The sequence below is a fragment of the Carettochelys insculpta genome, chromosome 1 (assembly GCF_033958435.1).
Source record: "Carettochelys insculpta isolate YL-2023 chromosome 1, ASM3395843v1, whole genome shotgun sequence".
NCBI lineage: Eukaryota > Metazoa > Chordata > Testudines > Carettochelyidae > Carettochelys > Carettochelys insculpta.
Genome location: NC_134137.1, coordinates 169,313,233 through 169,335,132, shown reverse-complemented (window position 1 = coordinate 169,335,132; position 21,900 = coordinate 169,313,233). Strand labels below are relative to the sequence as shown.

The 21,900-nt window shown below is 47.8% G+C and overlaps 1 long non-coding RNA gene across 3 annotated transcripts in view; it reads left to right on the top strand.

Moving 5' to 3' along the window:
• LOC142006888 (uncharacterized) overlaps positions 1-21,900 on the top strand; it is a 157,783-nt gene that overhangs the window by 123,148 nt on the left and 12,735 nt on the right. For 2 of the 3 annotated variants that reach the window (XR_012643845.1, XR_012643846.1), the window contains exon 5: positions 11,664-11,775. The exons of the other annotated variant lie outside the window; for it this stretch is intronic. This is a non-coding gene — a long non-coding RNA (uncharacterized LOC142006888). The remainder of the gene's footprint in view (positions 1-11,663; positions 11,776-21,900) is intronic. 3 annotated transcript variants of the gene reach the window in all.

Genomic DNA, 21,900 nt, shown 5'->3' with positions numbered 1-21,900 from the left:
GGTTATATTTAGATTTCTGGGAGTGGTTTGCAGTGAGTATGATACGGCTGCTCTAATTTTTAAACAAATTAAGAGTCTAGACCTAGGCAATAAACATCCTGGCTGTAGCTCAAGAAGAAAAGACAAGATTTTTCCCCACTCATGGACAGCCATCAGCAAGTAGATTTTCAGAGAGGGATGGCTGAAAATGGCTGCTCTTTGGCCCCACTCTCCACCCCAAGAAAAGAAAAGAAATGTTTATGGGAAATCTTCCCTGGCTGCTCTGCACTTCCTATCACCTCATCTGAAGGCCACAAAGTGACAATTTCAACAGGTCTAGTCATTTGTGGGGAGATAGTGGGCATAGAGGAAAATGGTGGCAGATATTTCTCTGTATAGAACATCATCCAAGTCCTATATCTCTGAACAAGGTAAGAAACAAACAGCTGGAGAAAGTTTCTGATTTCATTGGTCCGTGTCCCTTGCCAGCCAGCACTCTGCACCCCAAAAGCCTTTTTTTGCTCCTGGCTTTTCCTCAGCTCCCTGTTACCAGTCTTCTGTGACTGTCTGTGTGGTTTTCTCTTATTGCTTCTCTCTCTGTGGTGCATCATTGTAGGCTCTCCCCTATAAAAACAAATCTATCAATCCAAACCCTAGTCCCTGTATTTGAAACCCCTTTGACCACGCGGCTCAGCTTCCATACAAGCTTTTTGAATAGGCCTGTGTTGTGGGTGCTGCTGCTTTTGTTTCAGCCATGTCTTTACAGTGGCTTCCTTACATTGATCCTGAATGGAAGGCAGAAACTACATGTGTTCCATAACAACCCATAACTCTCATATTTACTCTATACTTATGGAAAAAGAGGGTCCTTTGTTACGGTTTTCTTTTAGGGACACCTGCCTTCAAAAGTGATCCCAGCCTGGTGGTGAAAATCATAAAGATCATAAAATATGTAGGCAGCTGAGGTTTTTAATTATTTTTGGCTGTTGAATTATTGTAGCTCAGGAATGTTTTGCCTGTGGCACTCTGTATACCACACATAGTATACAGGATTATGCTGTTAACATTAATAAACTACAAATTTCAGAACATTAAACATTTGACAGAAGTTCTGGGATTATTTTGGCTTTGGTGAAGAAATTTAACTATTACAGCTCGAGAGACGTAAGATTTTTTATGATGGAGAATTTATGATATAGTCGCCTCCCAATGCTAATTATAAAAGAAGAGATCCAGGTTGTAGAATTCTGACACAACTTATTAAAAACAGTTTACATTTTTCCTCAAGGCTTTTCTGGGGGGAAGGGATAATACAAATTATTTGTATGACCCCAGAAGATTTGTCTGCAGTACTTTATCCTGTGTACAATACTACCTTTTGATCAGGATATATTTAATTAACTATTCTGAATCCTTGCCATTGAATAAAACCAACTAACCTCTTGACTCCAAGAGATAGTTTACGTTGTCTTAACAAAGGCACAGCATTGAGGGGCAAGTCCGTACTTCTACCTAAAAAATGAAAAATAACAGAGATCTGTAAACATTTTCAGCTATTCTGCATCAAAATGAAATAGTAAATTCAACATATAGTTCCAGCACTATCACCACAATCTTGGATGGCAAAAAACATACCTTCAGTGTGGCAGCTGTCACTTCTTTAATGAGAAATCTGCATAGAGAAAATAGGCAATCAAATTTCTGCAAAGTATGGAATTTTCCATTTAAATTCTCTTCCTTTTATATAACACAGCTGCAACAGGCTTTTCCTACAAATGCCTCTGCTGAGATGATTCTTGGTAGCAGAATATCTTTGAAACAGCTCGTTTGAGATTCACATTTCCTCTAAAAGAGACTGGACCTGACTCTGGAGAAATTTAGCAAGAGAAAACATGCATTTGCCATCAGTTTTCCAGAGAATGTTGTGAATGAAGACCATGTTTCTGTTGAGTTAAAACGGCTACAGCTGTAATGAATTTCTGAGTCATTTGCTTCCAAATGAATATCTGGTAATTTACTCAAAGTGTTAATCTTCAAAAGACCTTTGATGTTGTGATCTATTTGTCTAGTGAACGTTATAGCTTTGGTTTTAATGAGGAAGGTGTTCTCTGGTTTCCATCATATATAGCTATAGCTGCTGGGTTTAATTGTTTAGAATTTACTGTAAATAGCAATGTTTGCCTCTTGCTGGAGCTCCTAAAATACTGGACTTGACATGCTTTTTTGTCAAATATTAATGATCTCCCAAATTCTTGTTTAGTTTCTGAGGCTTTTATATGCTGATGGTAGATACTCTGTATACAGGGGTTTGCCGTAGCTCTTTTAAGAAATAGGAGAGCGTGATCTGAATAATGAATGCATTTGTCTTTGGAAGACATTACTGAATGAATAAAAAACTCCAGAGAATTTATATCTCAGGTGTTTGGCAGAAAATACTGTGACTGTGAAGTAAAATGTTATTGTTTCTTTTTTAAAATTACTGTCCTATCAAGTGAAAAGTGGGGGTATTGTATAACAATTGTGTCAAAACTAAATAATTCACTTTTGTTGTTTTCACTTTCCCTTCCTCCAGCACATAGAGGGGGCAGCACAAGGCCTATGGTACACTCATGTGTCAATTAAGCTCCACCTTGAAGATGTCAGTGGAATGTGAGGCCTAGTCTACACTAGAGATTAAAGTCGATCCCAGATATGCAATTCTAGCTCCACCATTAGCAAAACCAGAATCGACATATCAGAATAAACTTTGTTACCTGGTGTAGATCAGGGATCTACAGGCTCATGCCAAGGTCCCTTACTCCATGCATCAGCATGGAGTACCATGGTTGATAGCTGAGCCCAGAGAGATCAATTTTGCTGCATCTTCGCACACATGGCAAAATCGATCCCTGGAAGATCAATCATGGTGCATCGACCCACCCATAAGTATAGACATACTCTCAGCTGTGCATAGCTCCTCTGCACAAGGGTGAATTTCACCCTTTATGAATGGATATATGTGCATAGCTTATTCGGTTGTAAACAATCCATTGTTTATATAAAATTTTAGTTTGTACTAATAAAGTCAGTGCTTTTTATGTAGTTTGTTTATAAAAATATCTAGATGAACTGAAGTACTCCCTGTGATGTAGTGGGGGATACATGTGTGTGGCTCTCAGAGGGTGTGGGGCTCCTGCTCAGGGTAACCGAGGCAACCAAGTGACACCTCTTTACTGTAGACAAAGGAGGAGGTGGAGCCTGAGGGGTTGAATTAGAACTGGGAGTTGGGAAGCAGTTAGTCGGGCCTGGGAGAGAGAGAGACAAAGGAGGGGGCAAGGCCCCGGCTCCGGGGGGGTCCTCAGGGCCTCCTCTCCCCAACATGGATTGGACTGACTGTCTCTGCCTGCTGTACTGACTCCTCTGTTCAACTCTGTGCCCTGTTGGCTAACAGACCTGTTGTTCTTCTGCTGAGTGAGAGTCACCCCTGCCTGAGGATAGGGTGCAGAGCTTGGGGATCCCTGGACTCCATTACACTGGTGGCAGTGGTGGGATGTACTGCACTCTGATGATGGAGCATCCAGCAGTACATGCCTGGGGTGCAGGAGGAAGAAGTGGGGCCAGCGAGACCCAGGTGTGCTGAAGGGCAGCCAGCTGTGGTTCCCTGAGATGGAGGGGCCTCTGGCTGAACCCAAGAGAGTGTGGTCATTGATCTTGAGAGGGGGAGTCACACCTGAGGAGGGGTTACTCCTGTCACAGAAAAGTTCGTTCTGGGCAGCTTGCAGCCATCTCCAAATAGCAGCCATTGTATAAGAATGGGAAAGTCACGTACACAGCACCTTAAACTTCTGAACTACACCCCCCAGTACTCGCAGAACCAGCTGAAACTAGCCCTTAACCAGTTTTTTCCTCTGCTTGCTTTTGCTTGTGTAGAGAAACGCTGTTATGAGAACTTGCAGTAAACACCAATGAGATGTTAGCTTGGCTGTAGTTTATCTTGATGTTTGTACAAAAAGACCTTGAGCTCTGTATCCAGGCAGAGTCTTTGTACCAAGGTACTTGGCTCTCATTTGTTTCTGCAGAAATAAAGAAACTTCCTTACCCTGTCTAGTTGTTATTGGCTCTCAGCTAGGCGGACCAAATTTTTGGTAACACTCCTGGGAGTCCATTGGAATCGGTCTCAGAAGGTGGAGGGGCCTATAGCCTAACCCCAGGGAACGTGCAACCCCCAAGGAGTCTGGCACACTGAAGGGATTCTTCCAGGAATCATGGGGTGCAGCGGTATCAGCTTGTGAGTCTGCAACCCCGCTCAGCAACTCCACTGCAAAGCAGCAGTTCCTGGAAACAGATTTGAAATTAAAGGAGCTGGACAAGGCAGCATGAATGTGCCATGGCAGAGCTGAGGGTTAAGGAAACTCCTTCAGGGGTGAGCCCAGATCAGGACAGGGAACCCCAGACTGCATAGAGCTCTGAACCGAATGGCCTGCCACAGTTCAAGGAGGGAAGGAGTGATTCCAACCCATTGTCTACTAGAAGCCAGGACAGGCCTGTGAAGAGTATTCCAGGCTTGGGCCAAGGAAGGGTGCCTGTGTGTCTGTGCATAAAAGCAGCTTGTCCACTGGGAATGACAAGTTGTCTGTGAGAGAAGCTACCTCACCTTCTGGAGTGTGTCTCAGACCAGCCAGGGGGGCTGGGACAAAGGATGGAGTCTCTCCGATTGTTAGTCTGTGATGAACAGCAGCAACATGCTTGGGGAGAGAGCAGAGCCTGCGTTTGAAATAGGTGCCAACGAGGAAACTAGTCCCTTGTCTGAGGAAGACTCTCCCAGCCTGGGGTGGCTGGAGAGGGCACAGGGAAAGAGCATTCCAGGTGTGAATCTGAATCCAGCCATGGGGGTTGGAACAGAGGGAACGTCTCTGGGATGGGCAGTGGCATCCCTGATAAGGACACCGGTCCTTGTGGCAAGAAAGGGTGCTTCTGCTTCTAGGGAAGTGAATCCTTTGTTTCAGCCTGTGGGGACTTGAGATGGTGCTAAGATCCCAGAGTTGGATCTGAGTGCAGCTGAAGCCCAGATGGGAAGTGGACCTAGTTCTGTGTCTCCTAGGGAGGATGATGCTTTAACTTGGTCTGATCCAGTTAGTATTATCAGGGAATCCCAGAGACCAGCTGATTCTGGTGCTTTTTCTTTGCCTGATGCTGAGGTGTTGCTGGGAGGGGGTGAGAGGACGCTGTCTGACCAGAGTCATCCTCTAGCCAGGACACAGGAAGAGCAGACTGGCAAGGGAGTTATGCTGTGTGATGAAAATAAAGAAGCTGGTAGCAGAAGGGAAGAAAGTGATCTTAACCTTTTGTCTGGTGGTACTAGTTGTCTGTCTAGAAGGGGATTATGTGGGAATCTGCCTGATGGGCCAGAAATGATTCTGGGTGTAGGTGAAACCCAGGAGTTGGTTGTGGCTCAAGGTAGCAATGCCCCTGTGGAGCCAGAGAAGGGTGAGTTGTTGTTTGAGGGAGCTCTTGAGGTAGAGAATTTCCCTGGAACTTTTCCTGAGCAGTCTGTGGGGACAGTGGAAAATGAGAGTGAGGTGAAGGAGAGTGATTAGGAAAGGTGCTTGTCTGTAGGATCCAGCCTTCTATTAGGGGAGAAGTTTGTCTCAGTTCCTGATGGCCAGGACCTGCCTGAGTGTGAAACCACTGGCTGTGCTCTGCAAGGGTCCAAAGCTGGCAGTGTAAAGGTTTCTCAAGAATTGGAAGTTGGTCCAGGTAAGGTGAAAGCTACAAGGAAATGTGAGCAGCCCAGTGATAACCAAGTGACTGGGTGTGACCAGCTTACTGGGAATGTAGTGTTATTCTAGGCTGGTGTTGTAAGTGAACCGAATAGGTCTCAAGTTCAGAGGAAAGAGTGTGTGGCTAAGTATGTGGAGCAGAACAGCTGCACAATCCGTCTCTGGAGGATGCAGCAGAGGGCCAGCAATTCCCCGGCTCCAGGCGCTGGAAACACTTGTATTCTTGTAATTGACTCCACTTCTGATTCCATGGGGAGGCAAAAGTTGAAGGTTGAAGGACAAAGGAGCTGTGGGCCTGGTGGGCCAGTAAGGGGGTAACAGGGATTCCTTCATGTGGATTCTGTGTCTGGAAATCACAAAGCAACTTTCAGAGAGCAGTTTGGTGTGCAGATTTCCAGACAGGCTGGGATTGGGGAAGTTATCCTGAGGATCAGCAATGGCCCAGCTCTTGCTAGAAGGGAGGGCACACCAAGAGATATCAGATTTCCACCTCACAGGGCAAGGGAGAAGATTAGAACTTGATGGTGCAAAGAAAGGCCTCAGCCATTTAGCCCCAAAATGACAGACTCTCAAGAACGTTACGCAAAGGTTGTGGTATACCAAAGAGCAACATAAATGTACAATTGCAATGGGTTTGTTCTTGTTACTCACACTGAATGCTGTAACCAATGGGGTGCTGCTACCAAAAGCTCTAGACTTGTACCATGTCCTGAATGTTTGGAAAGAACCATGTAATATGTTGACATGGATATAGAAGTGCAAATTGTATGTTGAAGGCATTTGTAATTCTAAAACGTCACCATTGTTCCCTTTAACTGGTCTTGCAGCCTCTCACATGAGAAGGAACATTCCAAACCTATTGTGTGGTATTGAAGTGGAAACTGAGGCACACAACCATTTGGGTGGTATGGCTAAATGCCAAGGGTGGAAAGCATTTGTACCTTCATTTATTGGACAGTGACTGAATTCCAAACATTTGCTGGGGCAGCTGTATGAACTGGTGGGCAGATGGGGCAGGAGCCCAGACCAGAGAGGAACTGTTTGATCTGCTGGTGCTGGAACAGCTGTACGGACTCTGCCTGCCTGACTTGAGCAAGTGGCTGATGGACTGGAGGCCGAAGTAGGGAGACCAACCAACCCAAGGGAACCAACAGGACTTGCCTGGCTGCATCACATGAAAGGGGCCAATACCATGCTCCTGACACGGATCCTCTGCCTGCAGGATTATGACATGCAGGTTGTACACTTCAAGAGGAGCACCGAGGATACAGCAAATGCCTTATCAGGCGGGGAGGCCCCGAACTTCCCCAGGTCACTGACTGAGTGACCCCGTTCAGTTCAGTCTGGAAGGGGGGAGAGATGTGAAGTAGTGGGGGATACGCGTGTGTCTCACAGAGGGTGTGGGGCTCCTGCTAAGGGTAACCGAGGCAACCAGGTGACACTGCAGACAAAGGAGGAGGTGGAGCCTGAGGGGGTTGAATTGGAACTGGGAGATGGGAAGCCGTTAGTCTGGGCTGTGGGAGAGAGACACAAAGGAGGGGGCAAGGCCCCGGCTCTGGGGGCCTCTCGGGGCCTTCTCTCCCTAGTATGAATTGGACTGACTGTCTCTGCCTGCTGTATTGACTCCTCTGTACAATGCTGTGCCCTGTTGGCTAACAGACCTGTTGTTCTCCTGCTGAGTGAGAGTCATTCCTGCCTGCAGATGGGGTGCAGAACTTGGGGACCCCTGGACTCCATTACACCCCCTAGAAGACCTCTTCATACCCGTATGGAAATAAGGACCCCTGGCTGAGAACCGGAACAATAGATGACAGCAAAGTGGCTCGTCTCCAACCTGTGTCACTTTACTAGTAAAGTGAAGACTAAAAATATATTCAGTAAACATTTTAGTTCACTATTTCCCTAACATTGAGAGCTATCTCCTGAAATTATGCATTAAAGTAAGAAATTAATTTATCAAGCTTTTTTGATGGAAGAGGCAGCAATTTTCTTTTAAATTATTTGCTGTTGTGTTCCCTTTAAATGTGGCATAATGAGGAAGGTAGGTGCTGAAACTGCATAGTAAATACAAAATTAGGCAGTGACTCCCATTGGATGGAACACTTAATTGGGGGTTCAGGAGACCTGGAATTCAAGCCAAATAGGAAGAGGAACAGGTTAAATATTTAAATAAGTGAGGTGTATTAAAATTGGCAGGACATGATGAAATTAATCCTAACATACCTAAGAAACTATCTGAAGCAATCTCGGAACTGTTAGCAATTACTTCTGAGAACTCATGGAGGACTGGTAAAGGGCAAGCTTTGTGCCACTTTTTAATGATAGGCTGTCTGTGCCCTTCAGTAGCTGGAAAATAACTGCAGTAGCTGTGGAAAATACAGGAACAAACTGTTAAAGGATTTGTAATTGCCTAGACGATCATAGGTAATATAGTCACTAGGGACATGTCCTCATGGATTTGTCAAGAAAAAAGAATTATATCAATCATAATGCCTTTCTATGGCAGAGTTACTAGCCTTGCAAATGGGAGGGGAAAGTTGTAGCCATGATATCTTGATTTTAGTAAGAATTTCTGACAGAGTCTCACATGATACTCTCCTCAGCAAACTAGATCAGTGGTTCCCAAACTGTGTTCCAGCTGAACACCGGTGTTCCATGAGCTATGGCAAAGTGTTCTGCTACTGAAATTGAGCAATGGCGGTTTCTTCCCCATTCTCTGGGAAAGAATAAATTTTGGGATATTTTACTTGTCGTCCCTGCTGTATTTGTTTTGTTACTGTCTGGTTTCATTATTATTTGTTGTGTTGCATTTACCATATACTAATTCAATTAATCTTAGTATGAAATATTTTCCTTTAGTAATGTTCCTCATAGTTAGTAAGATGATGTAAAAAAGATAAAGTGTTCTTCAAAGAGCGCTGTGGCGTCCAAGTGTGCCACGACCGGAAAAAGTTTGGGAACCTCTGAACTAGAGTAATGCAGGCAAGATGAAATTATTGTAAGATGGATCCTTAGTTGGTGATAAGAATGTATGTGGAGTAGTTACCACTGTCAAGCTCAGAGGGTATAACTAGTGAGCTCAGAAAGGGTGTTGTCCTGAGTCCTGAGTCCTACTAGCCAACACTGTCACTAGTGACTTAGATAATCAACATCATAAGGAGCATCTGTATAAAAATCTGCAGATGACACTAAGCTGGGAGGGGTTGCAAGCATTTTGGAGATAAAATTAGTACTCAAAATGACCCTGATAATTTGTGGAATTGATCTGAATTCAGTAAGACGAAATTCAGTAAAGACAAGTGCAGTGTACTTCACTTAAGAAGGAAAAATCTAATCCACAACTACAAAGCATGGAATAGCAGACTGGGCATTAGTAGTGCTGAAAAAAGATGTAGTGGTTATAGTGGATCACAAACTGAAAGAGTCAACGACGTGGTGTAGTTGCAAAATCATCTCATATTTTTTTCTGGAGTGTGGGATGTTAGAATGGAAGTCCTGTGTACAAACCTAGGTACTGGGCTTTAGGAAAGATGTGGTCAAACTGGAGACAGTCCAGAGGAGAGCAACGGGAGAGCAACAGAAATAATAAAAGGTTTAGAAACCCTGACCTATAAGGAAAGTTTTAGAAAAAACTTGTGTAGTCTTGATAAAACAAGACAGAAAAGGGACTCAATAAGTCTTCAAGAATCTTAAAGACTCTTACGAGGAGGACAGTGACAAATTATAATACATGTCCACTGAAGATAGGACAAGTAGTAATAAACTCAATTTGCAGCAAGAGAGATTTAGGTTAGTGATTAGGAAACTTTTCTGACTAGAAAGGTAATTAAGTTCTGAATTAGGCTTCCAAAGGTGGTTGTGGAATCCCCATCATTGGATATTGGTAAGAACAGGTTAAACAAATACCTGTCCGGGGTGGCCTTGGTTTAGTTAGACCTGTCCTAGTGCAAGAGGCGGGACTTAATTTCTCAAGGTTCCTTCCAATCCGACATTTTGAAGGGCTTTTCTATACTAAGTGGGAGACTGACGCTGCTGCAGTTGATTTTCTGGGGTTTGATTTCGTGACCCTAGTAGGAAGGCATTAAATTGAACCATGAGGGTGCTCCCATCGAATGTGGTATTCACTGTAACAGGAATAATTGAATTAGCAATAATGGTCAGGTACAGGGACTGAGGCAGGCATAGTATAGAATGTAAAAGTTTTTATTACACTTATCTGTAGAACAAAAATGTGCTTATCCCTGTCTCTTGGTGCTTTTGGCAAACTTGATAAAACCAGATGGACTGAGTAGCACAAGTTTGCCCCACAGCAAAAATTAACCAATCAAAAAGATTAATCTTAAAAAGATAAATCCTCCCTGGAATACCAATCTTCGTCAGCTTCCTTCTCCTCAGAGTCTGGGCAAGTGGAGGCGTCAAGGTCTACAGGTTCAGGGTGGTTTGGACCAAGATGATTGAGTGCGGAGGAGAATACCAGTGTCTCATGGAGAATGCCCTTTTCGGCAGCATCCTCTCTCTTAAACCAATGAGGCTGCAACTGCAACACTGGTGCTACTGTTCGGAACGGCTGCAGCAGTGTCAGAAAGACGTGAGAAGAGATCAAGCCACAAGTTCTTCCGGGTTCTATACTTAAAAACCAGTCCTTTATCTCTATGCAGAAACTGATAGGCAGCTAGTGGGCAACTGAAGGATGTTCAGGTGACACAGGACTGTAACTCCCATGTTTTCTGAGCATTATGCACAGTGCTCACAGACAGCAAATTGCCAACAGCTTGTTCAAAATATAACCCCAGAATCTCACCTTGGTTTTACCTTATAGCCATAAATGGTCAGATATCTTTCTCATCTGTCTGATCCGATTTCCTTGGAGAGGCAGCCAGCACTTATAAGAGGAATGATGATTCAGCCAGTTTACTAAGGTCTTGGCAACTGAAGTAGATGATAACTGGGATCAGGTCAACCAGCAAGGAGTGAACTGTTTCTGAAAAGAGGCACTTTCTCCCTAAAGCCCTCATTTCCTTGTTTACAACAAAAAATGGGTGGTTAAAATCATTCTGTTATCCAATTCTGAATGATTGCACATCCTACAACTGCCTCCGCGTGAGTGGCCTTGGCATGGGACTTTGATTTTCTTGATGAATAGCGCTATTGTTACATATGCAACAGAGTCTTTTCCTATGGTGTGCTCATGGGATACCCTTTTTTTGTGCTAAAGGTAGGAAGGCTTTTGCCACAAACCCTTGCTTGGATTTTCTATTGGAAATCTTGGAAGATTCTTTTTTTGTGTCTGATTGGGTTTTTTTTTTGGTAAAAAAAAATACAAAATGCAAAAAGGTATATGATTTACAGCTTGTATGTGTTTCCAAATGCTAAACACTTTATGGGATCACCAGCAGAACTACAAAAATAATCAAAACTGCAAAATCAGAGAATACAAAACCCAACAGTACTGCATAGACCTAACACCTCATTAGGTGGAGTTTACAGCAGTAAAATAGGCATGTGTATATCAGGGAAGGGGATGACACAGGAGGAGAGGGAAAAAATGGTGGGATTAGGTGGAACAGAAGTTTGGCATTTTTGGAGAAGTCTCAACATCTTTTATCCAAATGTATCTAAAAAGAAGAGTCAGATTTCTTCATACTCATTTAATAGATCTCCATGGATATAAGGTATTTGTTCTTTGGCTGTTGACTTAGCCAGGTCTGAATACCACTACTTTAATCTTAATCTGGGCCTAAATCCACACCTCCACTTTTTTAAAATTACGCACTTGATGATTGCTGCAGTCCACCAGAGCCAAAGTCCTTCTGGCAGTAAGAAATTGAGCTGGGCAGATAAATATCCTCGGATATAACTTGCAGGAAAAGTTGGGTTGTTGATGTTGATCAGCATTTTAACTTTTATGTCCACATTTTTCCATAGGTGCCTGTCTGTTGCATGGTCCAAGAGCATGTGCATCAGGGAGACTTTATTTTGAAAATGGCAGGAAATCACAAAACGCTGGTTAAAGCCACAAAGTCCTCAGCAGAGTTGGGTAAGCCTATATTTGAATAACAGGTGGCTTTTAAAATATATTTTGATACATGTAGATAATTACAGTAAACCCTCACGATACGCACGGTCAAGTTGTGCTTCTCAGGTTAACACAACTGCCATCCCTGACGGTAGCGGGGAAACTGCTCCTGTCAATGACGGCAGCCTGAATCTTGCCACCCCTGCCAGGACTGGTTTCCTGCCTTTCTCAGGGGCAGCAGCCATGAGTCAGGCTGCTGTTCCTGATGGGAGCAGGAAACATAGCTATTTCCTACTCCTGTCAGGGGCAGTAGCTGCAAGTCAGGCTGCCGCCACTGATAGAAGTGGTCTCCTGGTCTCCATAGTGGCAGGGAGCTGGAAACCAGGCAGCACCCTGACTCTGAGATCCCCTCCACTTGCAAAGCTGGGAAACTGAGCAGGCCAGGGGTTTTGCTTAGTTTCCTGGCTCCAAGGAGCAGAGGGGACCCAGGAGCCAGGCTGCCCCTGGTTCCCAGCTCCGCTTCACTGGCTGGAGCCAGGAAACTGACCGAGGCTGCTGCCCTGATCACTTTCTCCTCTCTGAAACTGGAGGGGAGCTGGGAGCAAGGCTGCTGCCTGATTCCCAGCTCCCTGCCCCTTGCAGGACCTGGGAAACTGACCAGCTGGTCAGTTTCCTGGGTTACACAAGCCACAAGCAGAGGAGAGATGGGAACCAGGCTGCTCCCTGGTTCCTGGCAGTCTGCCACTCCGGGAGCCAGAAAACTGACCAGTCTTCCTGGGCTGGTCAGTTTCCCTGCTCCTGCAAGCCCCAGGGGGTTGCAGAAATGCATAACTCAAGGGTTTACTATATACCAAAACAGAGACCACAATATAAACTAACCTCATATAATTTCCTTCTAGGGTTAGAATAAGTTTTGTCTTCCAAAATTACCTTCACAAACTAATTTTGACTATCATGAATCCAATCACTTAAACGTTCTTCTGCTCTTCATGGCGTCTCTTGCTTATATGCCAAAATGCTGGTTTCTCTGGCTTGACTGTTTGATTTATTTAACCAGTTGTTAGTTAATCTGAAGGAGACCATTTTGCAGTTTCAATAGACTTCTGTGGGGAAGGAGGAAATTTGTTACCTGAGCCAAAAAGCCTTGTAGATGGATAATATGCACTGTATTTAAGTCATTCAGTAAGTCTTAATCTCTCAATTCGCAGAGTTTATAAGACTCTAGTTGACTTTTTTTTCTTAGAAGCAGCACAGTTAAAATCCCACATACTTCTTTACCAATATTGGAATGAAGATCTGACTTAAGCCCACAAACAACACAACAGAGTTACATTCTTTTTGTAGTGCTGATATTGCTGTCCATATTCCACAGGGAGTCACTAAGCATTTAGAGATAGCTGAGGAATGTAAGCTTACTTGAGAGAGAAAAAAAATTGCAGCCTTAACTCTTCAGATGTCTTGCTTCCCTGGAAAATGACATAAGCTTTACTGTAATTTACCATTATATATGGTTTGATTTGCAGAGAAAAACAGAAAGAACTGAAGAGAAAAGGAACGCTCTTGTAGTTAATGCAGTGGGTGAGGCTCTTGAAGGGCTGAGAAAGGAACCTTAGATTTCCTATGTGACCTTGGGCAGATTATTTAATCTTGCCAAGTTTCAGTTCACCATCTGTGAAATGAGTAACAAACTTTCTTTCTCCGTCAATTTAGATAGTAATCTTTCTGAAACAGGGGTTATGACTGTGAGGTGGCCTGTGTATGGGCACATCAACCAGGGCTGGAGTGGGTAGGCCGGGTTACCCATAAGGCAGAGGAGCATCGTGACATCCCCGATGGCTCGGTCCTGCCGGGGCATGAATGTCCCGGCCTCCATCCTGTGGAACAGGGCAGAATTCCACAGGAGCCATGCATTGTGTGCCCTGCCCAGCCACCCAAGCTGCCCCTCCCTGAAAATGCTGCTGAGGCCTGCCACCTCTGTGCACAGCAAGCCAGCCCCAGGTCCAAGTCCAGAGCCCACTGACCAGCAGGCATGGACCCCCAGCAGCTGCGGGACATCAGGCTTGCCCTCACCCACAGGCTAGCCATCCTCCTGGCCACCCTCCTCAGACTCCTGTGGAGACAGAGGCCCAGGTCCACCACCATGCTGGGCCCCCTCCAACCAGTCCAGTGCATCTGAACCCATGCTGCCAGCACGGACTGGTGGGACAGGGTCGTCATGGGGGAGTGGGAAAATGACCACTGGCTGCATAGCCTGTGAATGGAGAAAGAGGCCTTCCTCAAGATCTGCAGCTGGCTCACCCCCATGCTATGACACAAGAATACCTGGATGAGGCTGCCTGTCTCCGTGGAGAAGCACATGGCAATCGCCATATGGAAACTGGCCACCCTGGACAGCTACCCATCCATCAGACAGCAGTTTGGGGTGGGCACATCCACCATTGGGGCCATCGTCCTCCAGGTAAGCCCTGCCCCAGACCCTGCCCCACCAGCAGGAGGGAGGGGGCCAGAGGGCTCGGGGGACCCCAGGCTCTGATTGGGAGGTGGATGGACTGGGGGGCGGGCAGGCTAGCCCAGAGGGGATACCACATGGCTGCTGCCAGAGGGGTCCCCTAGCAGGGGGGACCTGGTGGGGGGGAAGGGGAAGGGGGCAGGGACCCCTCTGCATATGCCCACGAGTATGCCCATTCCCGTTCCCCTGCAGGTCATGAGGGCCATCAACTACGTGCTTGTGCAGCAGCTGATGAGCACTGGGGACCTGGACGCAGTCATCGAGGGCTTCACCACGCTTGGGTTCCCCCAGTGCTTTGGGGCGATCGACGGGACGCACATCCCCATCAGGGCCCCGGACCACAGCAGCGGCTAATACATCAACCACAAGGGGTACCACTCCATCGATCTCCAGGCGGTGGTGGACGCCCATGGGAAGTTCACAGACATTTACGTCAGATGGCCAGGCAGGGCACATGATGCGCAGATCCTGCGGAGTTCCACCCTGTTCCGCAGGATGGAGGCCGGGACATTCGTGCCCCAGAGGGAGCGCACCATCAGGGACATTGCGATGCCCCTCTGCCTCGTGAGCTACCCAGCCTACCCACTTCAGCCCTGGTTGATGCGCCCATACGTGGGCCACCTCACACCCTCCCAGGAGCTGTTTAATGCCCGGCTCACATGGGCCTGGTATCCCGTTGAGTGTGCTTTCAGCCATCTGAAGGCACGGTTCAGGTGTTTCCTCATGCGACTCGATGTGGGGGTGGAGAATGTCCCGCAGGTTGTGGCTGCCTGCTGTGCGCTCCACAACCTCATCAAGGCACATAAGGAGACCCTGCCCCAGGGATGGATGGCAGAGCCAGCCCCCGCTACCCAGCAGCCCGCTGCAGCCCCCAACAGGTGGCTCGACTGCGATGGGCTCCAGATCCAGGAGGTGCTTCGGGGGTTATTCGGCCGAGGGGACTGCTAACCCAACCATCCTTCCCCACAGACGGGCTTTAGGGCTTCAGGGCCTGGGGCTGGGGCCAAGGTGTTCCCCTTCCTCCCAGGGCTTTGCCACAGTGCACGCTTACCCGAGGTGGCTTCATGTATGTTGAGTGATGCCCGACTAGAGGGGGCCTGGCTGTTGGTGGTGGAGGGCAGCGCAATGACAAGGGACCCATCTGTAGACTCCCCATCAGATGGCAGTCCACAGTGGCGGGTCCCTCCTCCTCCTCCAGTGTGGCAGGGGGCTTGGGTGCAGCCATCTCCACTGAGGCGTGGGGTGGAGAGGTGTCATCTGCAGCCAGGAGGTCCAGTAGAAGGGGCAGCTGGGAAGGGCATGGCTGGATCTGCGGGCGCTGTGCTGGGCTCATATGTACCCCTGCCACAGCTCCTTCACCTTGCACCTGACTTGCTCCAGTGGCCAGGAGGGGTGACCATGGGCAGCTAGGCCCTGGCAAGGAGGGCAAAGGCTGGGGCATTCCTCCAGTGCCCGCTGGTGTCCCAGAGTACCTCCCCATTGCACCAGAGCCCTAGGAGGTCCTGAAGCTCTGGCTCAGTCCAAGAGGTGGCCCTCCATTCTGGAGCCCAGTTGAAGTCTTGGCTGCCCTGGTTCCGGTTGCTGGGGCTCCCCTGAGCAACACGGGAGACTGGCCTGCTGGCAATCTCTGTGGGTAGGGGCTTGCTGGGCACTGCAGGGCCTTGGGGGAGTGTGGCAGGCAGCCCTGCATGTGCGGCCTGTCTCACACTCTCAGCTTCAGGACCTGGAGACCATAGAGGTCCACTGGGGTTGCCTGGAGCGTCCCGCCATGGTGGACTGCTTCTTTCGGAAGAAGCGGTCCAGGAATGTGTACATGAGCCTTCTTCCAGAAGAATCTTCCTGATTCCGCAGCTGAGTGCAGAATCTGGAAGATAGGACACTGTAGGAAGTCCTAGACCACCCGGCCCTTGGCCTAGGGTGGTCGGCAACCAAAGAGGGGTTACAACACCGGCCCGCACTTAGTTGGGGCGGTCAGCAGTTCCCAGTGCAGTACAATCCCACCCCAGCCCTCAGTCCAGGGCGGGGCAGCAGTTCAAAGTGGCAGTACAAGCCCAGCCCTCAGTTTGGGGCGGGGCACCAGCGCAAGGGCTTAAGCACAGGCCCAGCCCTCAGTTTGAGGCGGGGCACCAACGCAAGGGCTTACGCACAGGCCCAGCGCAGGCTGGCCCTGTCAAGGAGGGGGTAGGGGGTTGCAGGCCCTCCCACTCCACTGCGACCCGGCCCGGGGCCCTGGGGGTCGCTCACACATGACCACGGCAGTGGGGATCCAGGCCGCAACACACAGCCATGGGTTCGGGAGCGTCGTTCCCCGGGCCACTTCCTACCTCTACCGGCGGAAGGTCCCAGTCCATCTGGTCGGGGGGTTCCTCTAGGTCGGTCTCCTCCAGGTCATCCACCTTTGGGGGCTCTGGCCAGTCACCCATCTCAATATCATTGGGATAGTCGGGTGGCGGTAGCACAGGGGACCTGCGGCGATCCTGGGCCAGAGGGCTGCAGGGGTCCGCTGGGACTCTAGGGCAGGCTGCTCCTGGGGCTTCTTCCCGAGCAGGGGGTCTCCGCCGGTGTGAGGGCCCTGGCCGGTCTGGGAAGTCCGGGTAGTCCCCCTGGGGCATCTGGATTCGGGGTTGTTCGGAGCTGCTGGGGGCTTGCTCCTCTGGCCTGGCCGGGCGGCGACAGGCCCTCTCCCCTTGGCACCAGGGAGCTCAGGCAGGCGCGTCCTCCCTGCCTGGAGGCCCAGCCTTTAATGAGCCCTGAGCCCCGCCCTGGGCTCTTCTAGCCCTGGGCTCCACCCTCTGAGGGGCGGGCCTCTGGTATCCTAGCTCCGGGCCCGCCCACTAGGGCCTCTGTGCAGCCTCGTCTGCCTCGGAGTCTGCGGGAGGCCATACTGACTCATTACAGACACCTTCTTCTGGATTTCGTCCAGAAGAGAGCCTTGCATGTGTAGGCACTCCATGGATCTTCCAGAAGAAGGCACCGTTCTTCTGCAGTGGCCCTTCAGAAGGACTCATTGATCACTTCTGATGAAATACAGCAGAATTAAAAACCTAAGCACTACGAGTAGAAAATAATTGTTTGACACAACCATTTCACAAAAAGTACAAAAGGTTTTGTTTTCATGGTGATGTGAAACAAAAACAAATTTTAGATCCCAAAAGTGGCTGTGAAATGTCATCCTATGGACTGCCCTAACTATAACCTTTATTTCTATCTGTAGACTTTATCATTAAAGATAAATAATAAGTGTACGAGACACTGTTTTTCCACCACTGAAATTACAGGGGGAATCCTTTGGAGTCTCCTCATCCTCAGTAAAAGTGATAGAGACATAGACAACCGGTCAAAGAATATGCAGCTGACAAATTTAATTGTAATAGAGCAGCCAAGGTCCATTGGCTCAAAGTTTAGTTGGGAAATCTTTAATCTGAAGATTTCTGACCCATTGGTATAAAGATGATTGATATCGTGGCCCCTAAAGGGTCTATGTGAGCAGTTATGGACAATTGGACTAATGAATCTGCATTTGAGTCCTCCTTTAATCAAATACTAAACTCCATGTATGTTTTTGTACAGTGCTCATCACCGTAGTATTCAAGATCAGAACACTAGTGCATTTGTCATAGTGGTCAGCATCTGTCACATGTTGATCTTCTCTTTTCTTCTCTCCACAAGAGAAGTGTGTGGTGTGGAGGGGAGTGTTTTGGTGGGGTTTGTTTTTGATATGCTGCTTTTGACAAATCTTACTCCATTTTTGGTGTCAAACAAAAATCGACTCATGTGGGGTTTATTTGATGAGCAAATGAAAAAATAAACCAAAACCCTAATATTTTTAATAGCAACAGCACAATAAATTTCTGAAGCTATTTACAGACTTTTTGCCTTCCTATATTGAAAAGAAAGCTCCAAGATTCTGTGTATTTAATCTGCTTCCTAACTTTGCACATAGCTTTTTTCAACAGCATAAATGGGAGTCAGGTATTCAATTCTCATTCACTTGTGCCTTCTGAAAATTACCTCCTTAAACAGTAAAAACACTTATAGCTCAGTATTTAAAGGTACTTAATAGGACAAATAGACATACATTCTGCTCTGCAGAATTTGCAATCTAACTTTAGGTTTGATGCAACAAATTGTAGAGCAGCAGAGTGACAAAGTATTTGTTTTTTAATAATAAGATAACATGGCTATTCAATTTACTTCCACATAATCGCCAGACAATTCAATTCAAACTCCCTGCACTTTCAGAGGAGCTGCAAATCCACTGATTCACACTCTGTTTCATCCCCTTCTCCCCCAGTGCCTCCCTTCCAGGGCTGGAATGCCACCAATCAGCTGCTCACAGTGTTCCATCTATGGAAGGGAGGGAGAACAGCAGGGATGGTGCACAAATCAAGGGATTCATGCACTCAGAATGCACCTGGGGTGGGAGATTGGGTGGGGGGGGGAGAACATGTAAATGTGGGGCTGTGATGCTACAGCGTGCAAAAGGCATATGGGAAGGGAGGAGGCTGCAGGGCCAAGCATGGAACCCCAGTGGGCTGTGGGCTGCTGGGGCCCACTGAGGAGGAGGGATACTCACTCAGCCCATGCATCATTTGTGGTTGCCTATCTCTGCCCTACAGGGAGCAAGAGGAGGCTTTCCCCTGAAGGAGTGGAGGGAGACAATCTCCACGGGGGCTTTTGAGAGTGTCAAGTGAATGTGACCTTGCTATATGAAAGGCTGATGCAAAGCGAGGCAGGGCACAAATGAGAGGGTGAAAAATAATCTAGTGGATAGGGCACTAGCCTAAGGCTTGAGACACCCAGATTCAATTCTGTGCTTTGACGCAGCCTCGTAAGTTTGGGCCAGTTACCTAGCCTTTGTGACATACTAGGATACAATCCAGCCTATAGATTGGCTGTGGCACCCCTGCCTAACAAATCTGGGTGCCTTACAATGCTTTCAGCCTGCAAACCACACCCAGAGCATTTGTGGGTAGCTGCTAACAAGCACACAACTTGCAACCCAAAGGATTTTCATAGCCACTTCAATTTAAAGACACTGGATTAGATAAAAGAAGTTTGTTAACTGCAAAGAGAGAGATTTTAAGTGAGTACAAGTAATGAGGCATAAAAGTCAGAAATGGTGACAAGAAAAATAAAGATAAAATACTCATTGTGCCTAACTTAATACACTATGTTAAACTCAGAGTTTTCTCATGTGCTTTCAGCAGTCTTACTGACCAAACCTCTTAGAGTTCAATGAAGGCTTCCTTTGTTCCTTCTGACACAGAGAATGCAATGGGCAGTGAGCAAGGCAGATGAGTCCCGTGAGGTATTGTAGTTCTGTAGTTTCAGTCCCACTTTGGGGTGGGGGGGAACCTCCAGCTGGGTATCAAGAGACAAAAAGCCCGTGGAAATGGAGGTCCCCTACTGCTTTTTCACTCCTGTTTGAGCACACTGTGGTTCCCTTCCTGCTTGATGACTAACTTTACTGCTTGCACACAATTAAGCAGAACATGCATACTTTTGTTTGAGACCTGCTTGCCATCTTCTGTCTGGGATATGTGTTAACACAGTGGAATCTTAAAACTTCACATATAACAGTCTCTCACACATTTTGTCAGGATAAGACACAAGCAATGTTATAACTTTTCAAATGATACCCCATAATGTTTGCTTCGTATGAAGATTATTACAATTGTGTGTAAGGTCTGAATACAGAAGTACGTTCTGCCTGTCTCTTTGTGCCTCAGCTCCTTCTTCTGCAAAATGGAGGCAGTGATACTTCCCTGCCGTACAAGGATGCTGTGAGGATAAATCCAGTCAAGAGTGTGGGGAGGCTCAGACACCACAGAGCTGGGGGATATGCGTTACCTTAGATAGGATCCTGGTAATTGATTTCTATAGAGTTATTGGGGTTTCAGCATACCAAGTAAGATAAGGATTTGGCCCTAAGACTTTGAAAACAGCATGAGGAGATAACAGAAATAGGTTAAACATACAGTACTACTTCTCTTTTCTTTTGCACTGATGCATCTCCATTAACTTTAGGGGATTTGCTCCTGATTTGCACGAGTGCAAGTGAGAAAAGAAATCAGCCCAAATTTTTTGCTAGTGTACACCAATATTGTCACTGTCTTTGGGGTGTGGTTTTGTTTGATTTGGTTTAGCTTTATTTTAAACTATGTACCTCATAGTATTTGATTTTCTTAAAGCACCACTTGTGGCCATTTCATTTTGTGGGAAGCTCAGCATTCAATGGTTTTATATAAATTTTTAGGCCTCAGGGTTTGGGAAGTTTGAAAACGTGACCCTTAATGGTCCAAACTCCACCTCCAAAAGGATCCTCATCTTTTATTTGTAAATCTCCTGATCTTTTTAGCTGTCTCGAGGCTTGGAGTTTGAGCACTTAGATGCACAGTACTGCCAACCACACTCATGTGCTCCCTGATGGTTGTAATGTAGGTCCAAATTCTGCCAGGTGCCTATGTCTGTGCACAGTGGAACAGAGAGTCTTTGGAAAACTCGCTTCCCTTGTTGAAGTTCTGTAATGGCCACATGAAACTGCAGTCCCTATACACAGGGAAGAATAGGAACTGATCCTTCCCTATTCACTGATCTCTCCCTTCTCCCCTCCTTTCTCCACACACACACGCACATCCCTTGGAAAACAACAGCTACATCTACATGTGAACGCTACATCGAAGTAGCTTATTTCGATGTAGCGACATCGAAATAGGCTATTTCGATGAATAACGTCTACACGTCCTCCAGGGCCGGCAATGTCGACGTTCAAAGTCGACGTTGCGCAGCACCGCATTGAAATAGGCGCTGCGAGGGAACGTCTACACGCCAAAGCGGCACACATCGAAATAAGGGTGCCAGGAACAGCTGCAGACAGGGTCACAGGGCGGACTAGCACTTCCGGGGCAACAGCTAGCCGCTCCCGAAAAGGGCCCCTCCCAGACACATGCAGCCTGCACAGCACGCGGTCTGCAGAGCCATAGGCATGTACACCTCGAGCGATGCAGTCATGGACCCCCAGCAGCAGCAGCAGCAGCAGCAGCAGCAGCAGCCAGAGGTCCACACAGCCGCCCCTGCAGGAGCAGTGCTCGCCCTGCTCGATGCCATGCAGGAGGCAGCTGAGCACCTCCTTCCCACAGAGGAGGAGCTGCCCGCAGGGGAGGAGGACTCAACCCCCAACCCTGCAGCACCCCGCCGCCCCCCCCGCCGCACGCGCCACCGGCTGTGGAGCTACCCCACGAGCACCGACTGGTGGGAGCGGCTGGTGCTTGGAGAGTGGGACAACGACTGCTGGCTCCAGAACTTTCGGATGAGCCGGCAGACATTTCTGGAGCTATGCCAGTGGCTCACCTCTGCACTGGGGCACCAGGACACTGCCATGTGGCGTGTTCTCAGCGTCGAGAAACGGGTCGGCATGGCTGTCTGGAAGCTGGCCACTCCAGAGAGCTACCGATCCGTGGGCCAGCAGTTTGGCATCGGCAAGGCCACTGTCGGGGCTGTCCTCATGGAGGTAAGAGGACCCACGGGGGGAGGGGGAGGCAGCCCTGGCACGGGAGGGGAGGAGAGGGGAGGGGAGGGGGGCCCTGGCAGGGGAGGGCCACACACACTCTGCACACCCCTCATTGGTGCTCTCC